Consider the following 17,187-nt stretch of genomic DNA (forward strand, 5'->3'; position numbering starts at 1 on the left):
AGAGAGAGAGAGAGAGAGAGAGAGAGAGAGAGAGAGAACATTTATATAAAGTTTCCTTGTGATGTATGTGTTCATTGTGTCTGTCGACAGATTCATTATATATTTTTTGTAGCATTGAAATAAAAGATTTGTTCGTCTGTTCATTAAGACACAACTTAATGAAATATCTAATACAACTTTTCATGCAGTATGTGTTGTGGTGAGGGTGGTGTCACACACGAGTACTTACTGGAGACAGGTCTGCTGTCGAAACCGTTGCGTCCAAAGGAGTGGGTGCCGTAGTTGGTGGCGCCTCTCAGTCTCTGGCCGGGAAATTGTCTTTGACGGGGAAACGGTTTCCCCATCACTGTCCCGAGCACCACAAGCATCACGATCAACAGCTGCAAGTCATGACACTGGTTAGTGAACAGTGGTCACGTGTTACTCATGTTGTCTTTTCTATAACACGTATGACACCTACACTTAATTTCATTTGAACACAACTAATGAAATAAGAGCTACACTTACGATTTTGAAGTTCATCGTTGAGTTTTGGCGCTTCAGCGCTGCGGAAAGAAAGACACAGATATTTACTTACGTATTTTCAAATCAAATGGCAGGATTTTTTGATTGAAAGATATGGAGAGACATGGCTGCTTGTAAACCTTTAATGAGTTTCCCTTTTAGCCATTTTTACTGTTTCACTGTTTACTGCTTAACACTTGCACTTGAATGACGAAGTTTTAGTGTAGGCAGGAGTACACACATACCTTCAAGGGCTATTGGTTTGGCTGGGTTGGTGCGACAAGCGCTGGTTCGGTGGAGCTGCTACTGCAGGTGGTGGTGGTGAGTTTGGTTGTGATGGTGAGAGAGGAGCTGGTGTGTTGGCGATGGTGTCGCGGGTTGTGCTGGCTTTCGCTCTGCCACAGATGCATTTTATAAGGCTGCCAGGATGATACCTGAGTGAGGACACGTGCTGACCGGCGAGAGGATCTGCGTCATAACACCTGATAACTATGTACAAAGAATGCATCTGAAGAATGTACTTGCTTTTAAGCAGTATTTGCGTCGTTATAGTACGTTCAACCATCTTCATGTGTGCAGAGAGAGAGAGAGAGAGAGAGAGAGAGAGAGAGAGAGAGAGAGAGAGAGAGATTCTTTTTTCGATGTTAAACCAAACTTCTACATTACTCTATATTACTCAACATTAGTCCTTCATTGCCACACGTACTGTCAAGCACCGTTGCCGTCATGTGTCTCATATATGGAGTTAGTGAGAGGCTTCTGTTTCCTTGTTACCTACTTTTATATATATGTTCTTCCGCCTTCATATATTAATTCAGTTTTTTTATTTATTTATTTTTTTCAGTCCTCACTCTTGTCTGATACTTTTCCTTATTCTTTTTCGTGTTTCATCTCTTCTTGGTGTTTCTTTCGTTATGACAGCCACATCAGGTTTTCTCCTGCGATTCTATGTAGGGTGAAGACTTCTTTAGCTCAGAGAGAGAGAGAGAGAGAGAGAGAGAGAGAGAGAGAGAGAGAGAGAGAGAGAGAGAGAGAGAGAGAGAGAGAGAGAGAGAGATTTAAGCTTTCTCATGAAAATAATCGGGTTATTAAAAGTGAAAGCTTTTTCTTGTTTATTGGTTGCATTGAAAACTTACAAAGTCTAGCCAATGATCCATTTTTCCTGTTCGTGGCGATGCGGCAGCCTAGCATGCAGGGGTACACATGATCACATCACAGAGTTGACAGGCGTTCATCAGTCATCGTTTTAAACAGGAGGGAATCGTATATCGTTTCACACAATCACTCAATGAGATAGTTAAATACTTATTAGTTTGATTTTCAACAGAAACGCATCTTTTTGTTTGAACAGTGTTGCAAGGCTGAGCTCTATTGACTTTCACTCTCGTAAAACATCTCTTGTAAAAAGTGTTCCGTATAATAATAGATAAGGTTAGTAAGACTTACATGGCTGTACACGCACACACACACACACACACACACACACACACACACACACACACACACACACACACACACACACACACACACACACACACACACACACACACACACACACACACACACACACACACACACACACACACACACACACACACACGCACACACACAGGAAATCAGTAATTGTCTTTGTATGGTGAATGCATATATCATAAATGCTTCATTGATCACATCCTGGTTACTGTATATGGCATAACGTTTGTCATCGAGGCAGGCATTGAAGGAATTTGTTGTAGTGAATGACAGAATAGACTACATAGCTACAACGTTCCTTTATCTTTGCTGAAGTCAGCATCTCTGACTCCTACTGGATTAAAGACAGCTCACCACCATTCGTAGTCAGACAGCTTGTTGATCTATCTGTAAGGGGCACAGTTGGTACGGAGGGATAAACTGTTTGAAAGGCAATGCTCTATTTGATTGTTAACTTGTGTCTCTCTACAACGTATCAGCGGTATCATTAGTAATGTATCAATCTTTTGTTTTGGATAAGTTGCATAACTATCCTGCTGGTGTTTTGCTCGTCATCTGTAGAGCGCCTTTCCTTACACCATCTAGATTCCAGAATGTCCATGCACGCATTAGTACCAGCTTGTTCTCCCGCATACCAGCCTGATAGACGCTGGTGTAGAGAGTACATGTCTTATGATTCTAATACGTTAAGATTATACCTGTATTAAGCTGCACTCTTTGGAAAGGCGCACAGTGCGTGGTGATAGCAGTGAAGTGTTTGATTGACCTAAAAGACAGAACAAAGGAGATGTAAATTAGATTCTTTTGACGGGAAGGAACTAGACAAATTAAGACCTGGAAAAAAAATCCAAAAATTGGCTCCCTGACATGGTGTGGATGAATGGAACAAACATCAAGCACGCAATGGATGTCCAGACGTTCGATAGTTATGGGAAGTTGTGTGAATATATTGTATAGAGAGAAATACTAACAGTTACCTCTATTAGCATCATAATTCATCTGGCGGAGTGAGCGGTAGCAAAGTTTTGATGCTTACGTAGCTGTGGGGATAATTTTTTCCCGGTTTGTAATGGCCTTTGCCGTTAGGCCTAAGTAAAACTGGCGAAGACGCCTCAGAACGCCTAACTTCATAGAAGCTATTTTATGAAGAGATGAGATGTGAAGTTTTCAGTTTAGATTATGAGTAAAAGACAGACCGAGGATATTTAGTGTAGAAGAGGAGACAGTTGAGTGTCATTAGAGAAGAGGGAATAGTTGTCTGGAAGGTTGTGCCGAGTTGATGGATGGAGGAATTGAGTTTTTGAGGCATTGATCACTAATAAGTTTTCTGTGCCCCAAATCAGAAATCTTAGAAAGATCAAGAGTCAGGCGTTTCTGTGGCGTCCCTGCGGCAAATGTTAACCTCCTGAAGGGTTGGTCGTCTTTGAAAAGACGCAGAAAAGTGTAGTGTGGTATCATCAGCTTAGGAGTGGATAAGGCAACATCTTTGGTAAAGAAGATCATTAATGAATAATAGGAAGAGGGTGGGTGATAGGACAGAACCCTAAGGAACACCAATGTTGTTAGTTTTCGGAGAACAGTGGCCATCTACCAGAGCAGCAATAGAACGATCGGAGAGTAAACAAGATAAAGTTGCAGAGAGAAGGATAGAAACCATGGGAGGGTAGTTTAGAGATCAAAGCTTTTTGCTAGACTCTATGAAAAGCTTTTGATGTGTCTAAGGCGGCAGCAAAAGTTTCACCGAAATCTCTAAAATAAGATGACCAAGACTGAGTAAGGAAACCCAGAAGATCACCTGTAGAGCGGCCCTGACGGAACCCATACTGGCGATCAGATGGAAGATTGTAAAGTGACAGATGTTTGAGAATCTTCTTTTTGAGGACATTTTGAAACTCTTTAGACAAGCAAGAGATTAAAGCTATAGGGCGTTTGTTTGAGGGATTAGAATGGTCATCCTTTTTGGGAACAGGCCGAATGTAGGCAAACTTCCATCAAGAAGGAAATGTAGAAGTCGATAGACAGAGTTGGAAGAGTTTTGCCAGGCAATGTGCAAGCACGGAGGCACAGTTTTTGAGAACAATTGGAGGTACTCCATTAGCTCTATAAGCCTTCCAAGGGTTTAGGCCAGCGAGGGCATGGAAATAATCATTACGACGAATTTTCATTGAAGGCATGAAATAGTCAGAAGGAGGAGGAAACGGATGGACAAGCCCAGAATCTTTCAATGTAGAGTTGTTAGCAAAGGTCTGGAAGAAAAGTTGAGCTTTAGAGACAGATGTGATGACAGTGGTGCCATCAGAATGAAATAAAGGAGGGAAAGATGAAGATGTAAAGTTATTGGAGATATTTTTGGACAGATGGCAGAAGTCTCGAGGGGAGTTAAAGTTTTAAAGATTTTGACATTTTCTATTCATGAAGGAGTGTTTGGCAAGTTAAAGAACAGACTTGGCACGATTCCGGGCAGATATATAAAATGCATGAAACGCAGGTGATCGAAGGCTCAAGTACCTTTTGTGGGCAGCCTCTCTATCGCGTATTGCACGAGAACAGGCTGTGTTAAACCAAGGTTTAGAAGGTTTAGGTTGAGAAAAAGAGTGATGAATGTATGCCTCTATGCCAGACACTATCACCTCTATTATGCGTTCAGCACACAGAGATGGGTCTCTGACACGGAAACCGTTATTATCCTAAGGTAAATCAGAATAGCACCTCTTCAGGTCCCCCCAACTAACAGAGGCAAAATGCCAGAGGCACCTCCGCTCTTTCGGATCCTGAGTAGGGATTGGAGAAATAGGACAAGATACAGATATGAAAATGTGATCGGAGGAACCCAACCGAAAAGAGAGGGTAACAGCATATGAAGGAGGATTAAAGACAAGGAAAAGTCAAGAATGTTACGCATATCTCCAAGACGATCAGGAATACGAGTAGGGTGTTGCACCAGTTGCTCTAGGTCATGGAGGACAGCAAAGTTGAAGGCTAGTTCACCAGGATGGCCAGGGACGAAGGTGGTGGGGAACATTAAAATCTCCAAGAAAGGCGATCTCAGCGAAAGGATAGAGAGACAAATTGTGCTCCTCTTTAGAGGGTGAATGATTAATGATTTTATTTTATGGCCAGAGGAATTAGGAAGACAGCACAGATAAATTAGATTAGAAAGTAGGTTTTGAATCAAAGCCAGATAGTGGAAAACTCGGAAGATTCAAGAGCAAGGACACGAGCAAGTGAAGTCGTTGAGCACATAGACTCAACATCCAGCTTTGGAACAACCACGAGGAAAGAGAAAGTTGGAGGAACAGAAAAGGAGCTACTGCCAGTTGCCTGAGACAGGTGTGTTTCGGTGAGGAAAAAGAAGATAAGATGTAGGAGAGGAGATACGATGTTCTACAGATAAAAAATTAGATCTAAGACCGCGAATATTGCTGAAATGTAATGAATAAAAAGTTGAAGAGGGTGTCAAGACAAACCCCACAACTCTTCTTCATGAACTCCTGCAATCTTCGCGGTCTTAAATCTAAACTTCAGTCCGGAGAAAATTAGATCCAAGACATCGAAAGTTTGTGTGTGTGTGTGTGTGTGTGTGTGTGTGTGTGTGTGTGTGTGTGTGTGTGTGTGTGTGTGTGTGTGTGTGTGTGTGTGTCTGTGTGTGTGTGTAATTCATCTCACCTCGGTCGCCTGCTGGTCACCCAGCCAGTCTTCCCCGTTACGGAGCGAGCTCAGAGCTCATAGACCGATCTTCGGGTAGGACTGAGACCACAACACACTCCACACACCGGGAAAGCGAGGCCACAACTCCTCGAGTTACATCCCGTACCTATTTACTGCTAGGTGAACAGAGGCCACACATTAAGAGACTTGCCCATTTGCCTCGCCGCTTCCTGGGACTCAAACCCGGCCCTCTCGATTGTGAGTCGAGCGTGCTAACCACTACACTACGCGTTGTGTGTGTGTGTGTGTGTGTGTGTGTGTGTGTGTGTGTGTGTGTGTGTGTGTGTGTGTGTGTGTGTGTCGTGGAGGGAGACGTGTCCCGGGTTGTCTGTGCCTGGCTGGGGACAGGATTCAGAAGAGGTAATAACCTTTCTCTGGGTATTTCAGTTCAGAATCTCGCAGTTTTGAGTCGGTTGCAGTGCATTGTTAATCTGGCGCAGTGCAACCTTTGGCTCTAAATATTTGTTATTGTGTGGTTTGTGTGGTGAGCGTGGTGTTGGAGGGGGAAGAGGTGACGGCCACAAGAACGTCGCCGCCACAGGACAGTCATGTAGCTCAGTAATATCTTCATAATGTTTAATTCAGTACAAAAATATAATATAAATTATGCTATATTACAACACTTTGATAGGAGTAATGAATAGAAAAAGCTACAATATTTTGTACACATTCTAACATACAGTAGTGGGGCATCTCATTTAATGGAAGTATAAATACTTGGGATGTATGCGTGCACATTACAGGGCTTTCCTGTCCATAAAAACACGATAACACAGACGAAATGCATCTTTCCATGAAGACAACCGACACTCCCGTATGTCACAACACTCAGGAAGAAAGAGAAGAATATACAATGCTTCTAGTCAGTACACAATGACAGCCAGTGACTCGGGGAAAAATAGATATATGGAAACACAGTGTAGGAGTCCTAGACATAGCTATGTGTAGCAGGACAGCGAGGCCAAATACACCACTCGCAACATATATGGTTGACTTAAGAGTGCTGTACATATTTCCAGCTACACCTTCCGATGCCTGGGCACAGTACACATGGCTGGATCAATTCCGCAAAGTAAGGAGCAGGAGGAACACTCAGGCAAACCGACGATTGTTTGGGAGAGATGGGTGGAGGGGTGGCTTCTTTTAGAAATCTGGGTCCCGCTCGCGTTTATGAAATCCTGTAAAAGAGAGAGAGAGAGAGAGAGAGAGAGAGAGAGAGAGAGAGAGAGAGAGAGAGAGAGAGAGAGAGAGAGAGAGAGAGAGAGAGAGAACATTTATATAAAGTTTCCTTGTGATGTATGTATTCATTGTGTCTGTCGACAGATTCATTATATATTTTTTTTGTAGCATTGAAATAAAAGATTTGTTCGTCTGTTCATTAAGACACAACTTAATGAAATATCTAATACAACTTTTCATGCAGTATGTGTTGTGGTGAGGGTGGTGTCACACACGAGTACTTACTGGAGACAGGTCTGCTGTCGAAACCGTTGCGTCCAAAGGAGTGGGTGCCGTAGTTGGTGGCGCCTCTCAGTCTCTGGCCGGGAAATTGTCTTTGACGGGGAAACGGTTTCCCCATCACTGTCACTGTCCCGAGCACCACAAGCATCACGATCAGCAGCTGCAAGTCATGACACTGGTTAGTGAACAGTGGTCACGTGTTACTCATGTTGTCTTTTCTATAACACGTATGACACCTACACTTAATTTCATTTGAACACAACTAATGAAATAAGAGCTACACTTACGATTTTGAAGTTCATCGTTGAGTTTTGGCGCTTCAGCGCTGCGGAAAGAAAGACACAGATATTTACTTACGTATTTTGAAATCAAATGGCAGGATTTTTTGATTGAAAGATATGGAGAGACATGGCTGCTTGTAAACCTTTAATGAGTTTCCCTTTTAGCCATTTTTACTGTTTCACTGTTTACTGCTTAACACTTGCACTTGAATGACGAAGTTTTAGTGTAGGCAGGAGTACACACATACCTTCAAGGGCTATTGGTTTGGCTGGGTTGGTGCGACAAGCGCTGGTTCGGTGGAGCTGCTACTGCAGGTGGTGGTGGTGAGTTTGGTTGTGATGGTGAGAGAGGAGCTGGTGTGTTGGCGATGGTGTTGCGGGTTGTGCTGGCTTGCGCTCTGCCACAGATGCATTTTATAAGGCTGCCAGGATGATACCTGAGTGAGGACACGTGCTGACCGGTGAGAGGCGGGGGATACTGGGCAGGCAGTCTGCGTCATAACACCTGATACCTATGCACAATGAATGCATCTGAAGAATGTGTTTGCTGTTAAGCAGTATTTGCGTCGTTATAGTACGTTCAACCATCTTCATGTGGCCAGGGATGATGCTTATAATAGTTTCATTGCTCATCAAAACTGCTGAGAGAGAGAGAGAGAGAGAGAGAGAGAGAGAGAGAGAGAGAGAGAGAGAGAGAGAGAGAGAGAGAGAGAGAGAGAGAGAGAGAGAGAGAGAGAGAGAGAGAGAGAGAGAGAGAGAGAGAGAGAGAGAGATTCTTTTTTCAATGTTAAACCAAACTTCTACATTACTCTATATAACTCAACATTAGTCCTTCATTGCCACACGTACTGGCAAGCACCGTTGCCGTCATGTGTCTCATATATGGAGTTAGTGAGATGCTTCTGTTTCCTTGTTACTTACTTTTATATTCATGTTTTTCCGCCTTTGTTATATTAATTCTGCTTTTTTACTTCCTTTTTTATTTCTTCAATCTTCATTCTTGTCTCATAGTTTTCCTTATTCCTTTTCGTGTTTCATCTTTTCTTGGTGTTTCTTGCATTATGACAGTCACTGCAGTTTTTCTCCAGCTTCTCTTAGTCAATAGGGTGTGTCTTTCTTTTAGTGTTAATCCTTAGTTTCGTCATCCTACCACTTCTTTCCCATAATGCATAGTTTCATCACTAGCATTTTTTTTCCCATTACGTTCATCATCCGTATGGGGTTCTTCTTTTCCTCATCGAGATTACAAGGATTTTCCAGTTTCGTAGAGACTTTACCTTCCTTTCACCTCGTTGTCTTTCACCTCACCTCACCACACCAGATTTGTGCCTAGTTTCATATTTGCTCAGCCACGCGCCTCAACACACACACACACACACACACACACACACACACACACACACACACACACACACACACACACACACACACACACACACACACACACACACACACACACACACACACACACACACACACACACACACACACACACACACACACACACACACACAGGAAATCAGTAATTGTCTTTGTATGGTGAATGCATATATCATAAATGCTTCATTGATCACATCCTGGTTACTGTATATGGCATAACGTTTGTCATCGAGGCAGGCATTGAAGGAATTTGTTGTAGTGAATGACAGAATAGACTACATAGCTACAACGTTCCTTTATCTTTGCTGAAGTCAGCATCTCTGACTCCTACTGGATTAAAGACAGCTCACCACCATTCGTAGTCAGACAGCTTGTTGATCTATCTGTAAGGGGCACAGTTGGTACGGAGGGATAAACTGTTTGAAAGGCAATGCTCTATTTGATTGTTAACTTGTGTCTCTCTACAACGTATCAGCGGTATCATTAGTAATGTATCAATCTTTTGTTTTGGATAAGTTGCATAACTATCCTGCTGGTGTTTTGCTCGTCATCTGTAGAGCGCCTTTCCCGACACCATCTAGATTCCAGAATGTCCATGCACGCATTAGTACCAGCTTGTTCTCCGCATACCAGCCTGATAGACGCTGGTGTAGAGAGTACATGTCTTATGATTCTAATACGTTAAGATTATACCTGTATTAAGCTGCACTCTTTGGAAAGGCGCACAGTGCGTGGTGATAGCAGTGAAGTGTTTGATTGACCTAAAAGACAGAACAAAGGAGATGTAAATTAGATTCTTTTGACGGGAAGGAACTAGACAAATTAAGACCTGGAAAAAAAATCCAAAAATTGGCTCCCTGACATGGTGTGGATGAATGGAACAAACATCAAGCACGCAATGGATGTCCAGACGTTCGATAGTTATGGGAAGTTGTGTGAATATATTGTATAGAGAAATACTAACAGTTACCTCTATTAGCATCATAATTCATCTGGCGGAGTGAGCGGTAGCAAAGTTTTGATGCTTACGTAGCTGTGGGGATAATTTTTTCCCGGTTTGTAATGGCCTTTGCCGTTAGGCCTAAGTAAAACTGGCGAAGACGCCTCAGAACGCCTAACTTCATAGAAGCTATTTTATGAAGAGATGAGATGTGAAGTTTTCAGTTTAGATTATGAGTAAAAGACAGACCGAGGATATTTAGTGTAGAAGAGGAGACAGTTGAGTGTCATTAGAGAAGAGGGAATAGTTGTCTGGAAGGTTGTGCCGAGTTGATGGATGGAGGAATTGAGTTTTTGAGGCATTGATCACTAATAAGCTTTCTGTGCCCCAAATCAGAAATCTTAGAAAGATCAAGAGTCAGGCGTTTCTGTGGCGTCCCTGCGTGACCTGTGAACATCTTGAAGGGTTGGTCGTCTCTGAAAGACGTGGAAAAATGTATGGTGGTATCATCAGCGTAGGAGTGGATAAGGCAACAAGTTTGCTTAAGAAGATCATTAATGAATAATAGGAAGAGAGTAGGTGACAGGACAGAACCCTGAGGAACACCATTGTTGTTAGTTTTAGGAGAACATTGGCCATGTACCACAGCAGCGATAGAACGATCGGAAAGGAAACTTGAGATAAAGTTGCAGAGAGAAAGATAGAAACCATGGGAGGGCAGTTTGAAATCAAAGCTTTTGCCAGACTCTATCAAAAGCTTTTGATATGTCTAAGGCAGCAAAAGTTTCACCGAAATCTCTAAAAGAGGATGACCAAGACTCAGTAAGGAAAGCCAGAAGATCACCAGTAGAGCGACCTTGACGGAAGCCATACTGGCGATCAGATAGAAGATTGTAAAGTGACAGATGTTTGAGAATCTTCCTATTGAGGATAGATTTAAAAACTTTAGACAAGCAAGAGATTAAAGCTATAGGGCGGTAGTTTGAGGGATTAGAATGGTCACCCTTTTTGGGAACAGGCTGAATGTAGGCAAACTTCCAGCAAGAAGGAAAGGTAGAAGTCGATAGACAGAGTTGGAAGAGTTTGGCCAGGCAAGGTGCAAGCACGGAAGCACAGTTTTTGAGAACAATAGGAGGGACCCCATCAGGTCCATAAGCCTTCCAAGGGTTTAGGCCAGCGAGGGCATGGAAAACATCATTACGAAGAATTTTCATTGAAGGCATGAAATAGTCAGAGGAGGAGGAGAGGAGAACAAGCCCAGAATCATCCAAGGTGGACTTTTTAGCAAAGGTTTCAGAAAAAAAGTTCAGCTTTAGAGACAGATGAGATGGACAGTGGTGCCATCAGGATGAAATAAAGGAGGAAAGATGAAGATGTAAAGTTATTGGAGATGGTTTTGGCCAGATGCCAGAAGTCTCGAGGGAGTTTGAGTTTGAAAGATTTTGACATTTTCTATTTATGAAGGAGTGTTTGGCAAGTTGAAGAACAGACTTGGCATGATTCCGGGCAGATATATAAAGTGCATGAGATTCAGGTGATGGAAGGCTCAAGTACCTTTTGTGGGCAACCTCTCTATCATGTATAGCACGAGAACAGGCTGTGTTAAACCAAGGTTTAGAAGGTTTAGGTTGAGAAAAAGAATGATGAATGTATGCCTCCATGCCAGACACTATCACCTCTGTTATGCGTTCAGCACACAGAGATGGGTCTCTGACACGGAAACCGTTATTATTCCAGGAAAATCAGAATAGCACCTCCTCAGGTCCCCCAACTGGCAGAGGCAAAATGCCAGAGGCACCTCCGCTCTTGGGGATCCTGAGAGGGATTGGAGAAATAGGACAAGATACAGAAATGAAAATGTGATCGGAGGAACCCAACCGAAAAGAGAGGGTAACAGCATAAGAAGGAGGATTAAAGACAAGGAAAAGTCAAGAATGTTACGCATATCTCCAAGACGATCAGGAATACGAGTAGGGTGTTGCACCAGTTGCTCTAGGTCATGGAGGACAGCAAAGTTGAAGGCTAGTTCACCAGGATGGCCAGGGACGAAGGTGGTGGGGAACATTAAAATCTCCAAGAAAGGCGATCTCAGCGAAAGGATAGAGAGACAAATTGTGCTCCTCTTTAGAGGGTGAATGATTAATGATTTTATTTTATGGCCAGAGGAATTAGGGAAGACAGCACAGATAAATTAGATTAGAAAGTAGGTTTTGAATCAAAGCCAGATAGTGGAAAACTCGGAAGATTCAAGAGCAAGGACACGAGAGCAAGTGAAGTCGTTGAGCACATAGACTCAACATCCAGCTTTGGAACAACCACGAGGAAAGAGAAAGTTGGAGGGAACAGAAAAGGAGCTACTGCCAGTTGCCTGAGACAGGTGTGTTTCGGTGAGGAAAAAGAAGATAAGGTGTAGGAGAGGAGATACGATGTTCTACAGATAAAAAATTAGATCTAAGACCGCGAATATTGCTGAAATGTAATGAATAAAAAGTTGAAGAGGGTGTCAAGACAAACCCCACAACTCTTCTTCATGAACTCCTGCAATCTTCGCGGTCTTAAATCTAAACTTCAGTCCGGAGAAAATTAGATCCAAGACATCGAAAGTTTGTGTGTGTGTGTGTGTGTGTGTGTGTGTGTGTGTGTGTGTGTGTGTGTGTGTGTGTGTCGTGGAGGGAGACGTGTCCCGGGTTGTCTGTGCCTGGCTGGGGACAGGATTCAGAAGAGGTAATAACCTTTCTCTGGGTATTTCAGTTCAGAATCTCGCAGTTTTGAGTCGGTTGCAGTGCATTGTTAATCTGGCGCAGTGCAACCTTTGGCTCTACAAATATTTGTTATTGTGTGGTTTGTGTGGTGAGCGTGGTGTTGGAGGGGGAAGAGGTGACGGCCACAAGAACGTCGCCGCCACAGGACAGTCATGTAGCTCAGTAATATCTTCATAATGTTTAATTCAGTACAAAAATATAATATAAATTATGCTATATTACAACACTTTGATAGGAGTAATGAATAGAAAAAGCTACAATATTTTGTACACATTCTAACATACAGTAGTGGGGCATCTCATTTAATGGAAGTATAAATACTTGGGATGTATGCGTGCACATTACAGGGCTTTCCTGTCCATAAAAACACGATAACACAGACGAAATGCATCTTTCCATGAAGACAACCGACACTCCCGTATGTCACAACACTCAGGAAGAAAAGAAGAATATACAATGCTTCTAGTCAGTACACAATGACAGCCAGTGACTCGGGGAAAAATAGATATATGGAAACACAGTGTAGGAGTCCTAGACATAGCTATGTGTAGCAGGACAGCGAGGCCAAATACACCACTCGCAACATATATGGTTGACTTAAGAGTGCTGTACATATTTCCAGCTACACCTTCCGATGCCTGGGCACAGTACACATGGCTGGATCAATTCCGCAAAGTAAGGAGCAGGAGGAACACTCAGGCAAACCGACGATTGTTTGGGAGAGATGGGTGGAGGGTGGCTTCTTTTAGAAATCTGGGTCCCGCTCGCGTTTATGAAATCCTGAGAGAGAGAGAGAGAGAGAGAGAGAGAGAGAGAGAGAGAGAGAGAGAGAGAGAGAGAGAGAACATTTATATAAAGTTTCCTTGTGATGTATGTATTCATTGTGTCTGTCGACAGATTCATTATATATTTTTTTTGTAGCATTGAAATAAAAGATTTGTTCGTCTGTTCATTAAGACACAACAATGAAATATCTAATACAACTTTTCATGCAGTATGTGTTGTGGTGAGGGTGGTGTCACACACGAGTACTTACTGGAGACAGGTCTGCTGTCGAAACCGTTGCGTCCAAAGGAGTGGGTGCCGTAGTTGGTGGCGCCTCTCAGTCTCTGGCCGGGAAATTGTCTTTGACGGGAAACGGTTTCCCCATCACTGTCACTGTCCCGAGCACCACAAGCATCACGATCAGCAGCTGCAAGTCATGACACTGGTTAGTGAACAGTGGTCACGTGTTACTCATGTTGTCTTTTCTATAACACGTATGACACCTACACTTAATTTCATTTGAACACAACTAATGAAATAAGAGCTACACTTACGATTTTGAAGTTCATCGTTGAGTTTTGGCGCTTCAGCGCTGCGGAAAGAAAGACACAGATATTTACTTACGTATTTTGAAATCAAATGGCAGGATTTTTTGATTGAAAGATATGGAGAGACATGGCTGCTTGTAAACCTTTAATGAGTTTCCCTTTTAGCCATTTTTACTGTTTCACTGTTTACTGCTTAACACTTGCACTTGAATGACGAAGTTTTAGTGTAGGCAGGAGTACACACATACCTTCAAGGGCTATTGGTTTGGCTGGGTTGGTGCGACAAGCGCTGGTTCGGTGGAGCTGCTACTGCAGGTGGTGGTGGTGAGTTTGGTTGTGATGGTGAGAGAGGAGGTGGTGTGTTGGTGGTGGTGTTGCGGGTAGTGCTGGCTTGCGCTCTGCCACTGATGCATTTTATAAGGCTGCTAGGATGATACCTGAGTGAGGACACGTGCTGACCGGCGGGAGGAACTGCGTCATAACACCTGATAACTATGCACAATAGAAGAAGAATGTGTTTGCTGTTAAGCAGTATTTGCGTCGTTATAGTACGTTCAACCATCTTCATGTGGCCAGGGATGCTGCTTATAATAGTTTCATTGCTCATCAAAACTGCTGAGAGAGAGAGAGAGAGAGAGAGAGAGAGAGAGAGAGAGAGAGAGAGAGAGAGAGAGAGAGAGAGAGAGAGAGAGAGAGATTATCTTTTTTTTTTATGTTGAACCAAACTTCTACATTACTCTATATAACTCAACATTAGTCCTTCATTGCCACACGTACTGGCAAGCACCGTTGCCGTCATGTGTCTCATATATGGAGTTAGTGAGATGCTTCTGTTTCCTTGTTACTTACTTTTATATTCATGTTTTTCCGCCTTTGTTATATTAATTCTGCTTTTTTACTTCCTTTTTTATTTCTTCAATCTTCATTCTTGTCTCATAGTTTTCCTTATTCTTTTTCGTGTTTCATCTTTTCTTGGTGTTTCTTGCATTATAATGATAATAATAATAATAATAATAATAATAATAATAATAATAATAATGATAACGGTTTATTAGTAATTGCAGTACATACATACTGAAAAATGTACATATGGGGATTGAGGGAGATTTAAGTTTAACTTAGCTGTTTATGGCTCGCACCATTGAGGGGATAGCACTATGATGATAACGGTGAGTTCTTGGGGTCTTGAGTGGTATGACTACGTTTGTGTGTCGTGTGGCATGGATTGGCTGGGGCGCGTCAGGGAGGAGGAGATGTCGCAGTCGTGAGTGGCGCAGCAGGCCTCTATCCATCTTGACGAGGGCCGCTTGGTGTCTGGTAGCCAGTGTCGGGAGATCGAGGGTAGATAAGGCGTGATCATAGTCAGTGTAGGTAGGGCCAAGATTGATTTTGCAGGCCCTCTTTTGGACATTTTCCAGTTATTGCTTTTTAGTGCAGGTGAGAGAGGTAGACCACACAGGTGAGGCATACGTAAGTTTGGGCAGGATGAAGGTGATGTATATCCCCTTTAACTCATCAGCTGGTGTGCCCAGTGACTTCAGTCTGCGCAGCATGTAGAGTGTGTAGGCTGCCGATCTCATTGTGGCGGTAACGTGTAATTTCCATGTCAGCTGATCGTACACTGTGACTCCGAGCAGCTTGGCTGACCGAACTACTTGGAGGGGATGAGGACCCAGGGAGATTTGGGGGGTGGGGGCATTGCCACCGAGGAAGTGCAGATATGCATTACTACAGTTTTGGTGTGGTTGATTGTCATCCTGCTTTCCGCCGACCATTCCTATAGGTTATTCAACGTTGTTTGAAGTGGTGAGTAGTCTGAGTTTTTGTTGGGGAGTGACACACCCACGGTGCAGTCATCCACATACTTCCAGCGATGAGTCACTGCGGTTTTTCTCCTGCTTCTGTTAGTTAGTAGGGTGTGTCTTTCTTTTAGTGTTAATGCTTAGTTTCGTCATCCCACCACTTCTTTCCCATAATGCATCGTTTCATCACTCTAGCACTTTTTTTTGGCTTTACGCTCATCATCCGTATACGGGATTTTCTTTCCATCACCGTAATTATAAAAAAAAATTCAGCATCGTAGAGACTTCACCTTCATTTCACCTCGTTGTCTTTCATCTCACCTCACCACAACAGATTTGTGCCTAGTTCCATATTGTGTGCATGTGCTTCATCACACATGCACAGAGAGAGAGAGAGAGAGAGAGAGAGAGAGAGAGAGAGAGAGAGAGAGAGAGAGAGAGATTAGAAAGAGAGAGAGAGAGAGAGAGAGAGAGAGAGAGAGAGAGAGAGAGAGAGAGAGAGAGAGAGAGAGAGAGAGAGAGAGAGAGAGAGAGAGAGAGAGAGAGAGAGAGAGAGAGAGAGAGAGAGAGAGAGAGAGAGAGAGAGAGAGAGAGAGAGAGAGAGAGAGAGAGAGAGAGAGAGAGAGAGAGAGATTTAAGCCTTCTAATGAAAATAATCGGGTTATTAAATGTGATAGCTTTTTCTTGTTTATTGATTGCATTGAAAACTTACAAAGTCTAGCCAATGATCCATTTTTCCTGTTCGTGGCGATGCGGCAGCCTAGCATGCAGGGGTACACATGATCACATCACAGAGTTGACAGGCGTTCATCAGTCATCGTTTTAAACAGGAGGGAATCGTATATCGTTTCACACAATCACTCAATGAGATAGTTAAATACTTATTAGTTTGATTTTCAACAGAAACGCATCTATTTGTTTGAACAGTGTTGCAAGGCTGAGCTCTATTGACTTTCACTCTCGTAAAACATCTCTTGTAAAAGTGTTCCGTATTATAAATAAGGTTAGTAAGACTTACATGGCTGTACACACACACACACACACACACACACACACACACACACACACACACACACACACACACACACACACACACACACACACACACACACACACACACACACACACACACACACACACACACACACACACACAGGAAATCAGTAATTGTCTTTGTATGGTGAATGCATATATCATAAATGCTTCATTGATCACATCCTGGTTACTGTATATGGCATAACGTTTGTCATCGAGGCAGGCATTGAAGGAATTTGTTGTAGTGAATGACAGAATAGACTACATAGCTACAACGTTCCTTTATCTTTGCTGAAGTCAGCATCTCTGACTCCTACTGGATTAAAGACAGCTCACCACCATTCGTAGTCAGACAGCTTGTTGATCTATCTGTAAGGGGCACAGTTGGTACGGAGGGATAAACTGTTTGAAAGGCAATGCTCTATTTGATTGTTAACTTGTGTCTCTCTACAACGTATCAGCGGTATCATTAGTAATGTATCAATCTTTTGTTTTGGACAAGTTGCATAACTATCCTGCTGGTGTTTT

The 17,187-nt window shown here is 42.9% G+C and overlaps 4 long non-coding RNA genes across 4 annotated transcripts in view; all 4 read right to left on the reverse strand.

Moving 5' to 3' along the window:
- Positions 1–910, reverse strand: part of LOC123517326 — a 1,560-nt gene extending 650 nt beyond the window's left edge. Inside the window, exons 1-3 of the long non-coding RNA XR_006678439.1 lie at positions 750–910; positions 508–545; positions 230–380 (exon numbers count right to left, since the gene is read on the reverse strand). This is a non-coding gene — a long non-coding RNA (uncharacterized LOC123517326). The remainder of the gene's footprint in view (positions 1–229; positions 381–507; positions 546–749) is intronic.
- Positions 1–16,065, reverse strand: part of LOC123517329 — a 22,297-nt gene extending 6,232 nt beyond the window's left edge. The window contains exon 1 of the long non-coding RNA XR_006678442.1: positions 16,008–16,065. This is a non-coding gene — a long non-coding RNA (uncharacterized LOC123517329). The remainder of the gene's footprint in view (positions 1–16,007) is intronic.
- On the reverse strand, positions 6,248–7,817 carry LOC123517325. Its single transcript, XR_006678438.1, has 4 exons — positions 7,676–7,817; positions 7,434–7,471; positions 7,150–7,306; positions 6,248–6,863 (listed from the first exon to the last, which is right to left on the reverse strand). It is a non-coding gene; the product is annotated as an uncharacterized LOC123517325 (long non-coding RNA).
- Positions 12,676–14,234, reverse strand: LOC123517328. The gene is made up of 4 exons (XR_006678441.1): positions 14,071–14,234; positions 13,829–13,866; positions 13,546–13,701; positions 12,676–13,289 (listed from the first exon to the last, which is right to left on the reverse strand). It is a non-coding gene; the product is annotated as an uncharacterized LOC123517328 (long non-coding RNA).
- Positions 16,066–17,187: the final 1,122 nt, after the last annotated feature.

The sequence above is a fragment of the Portunus trituberculatus genome, chromosome 42 (assembly GCF_017591435.1).
Source record: "Portunus trituberculatus isolate SZX2019 chromosome 42, ASM1759143v1, whole genome shotgun sequence".
In the NCBI taxonomy this organism is placed as follows: domain Eukaryota; kingdom Metazoa; phylum Arthropoda; class Malacostraca; order Decapoda; family Portunidae; genus Portunus; species Portunus trituberculatus.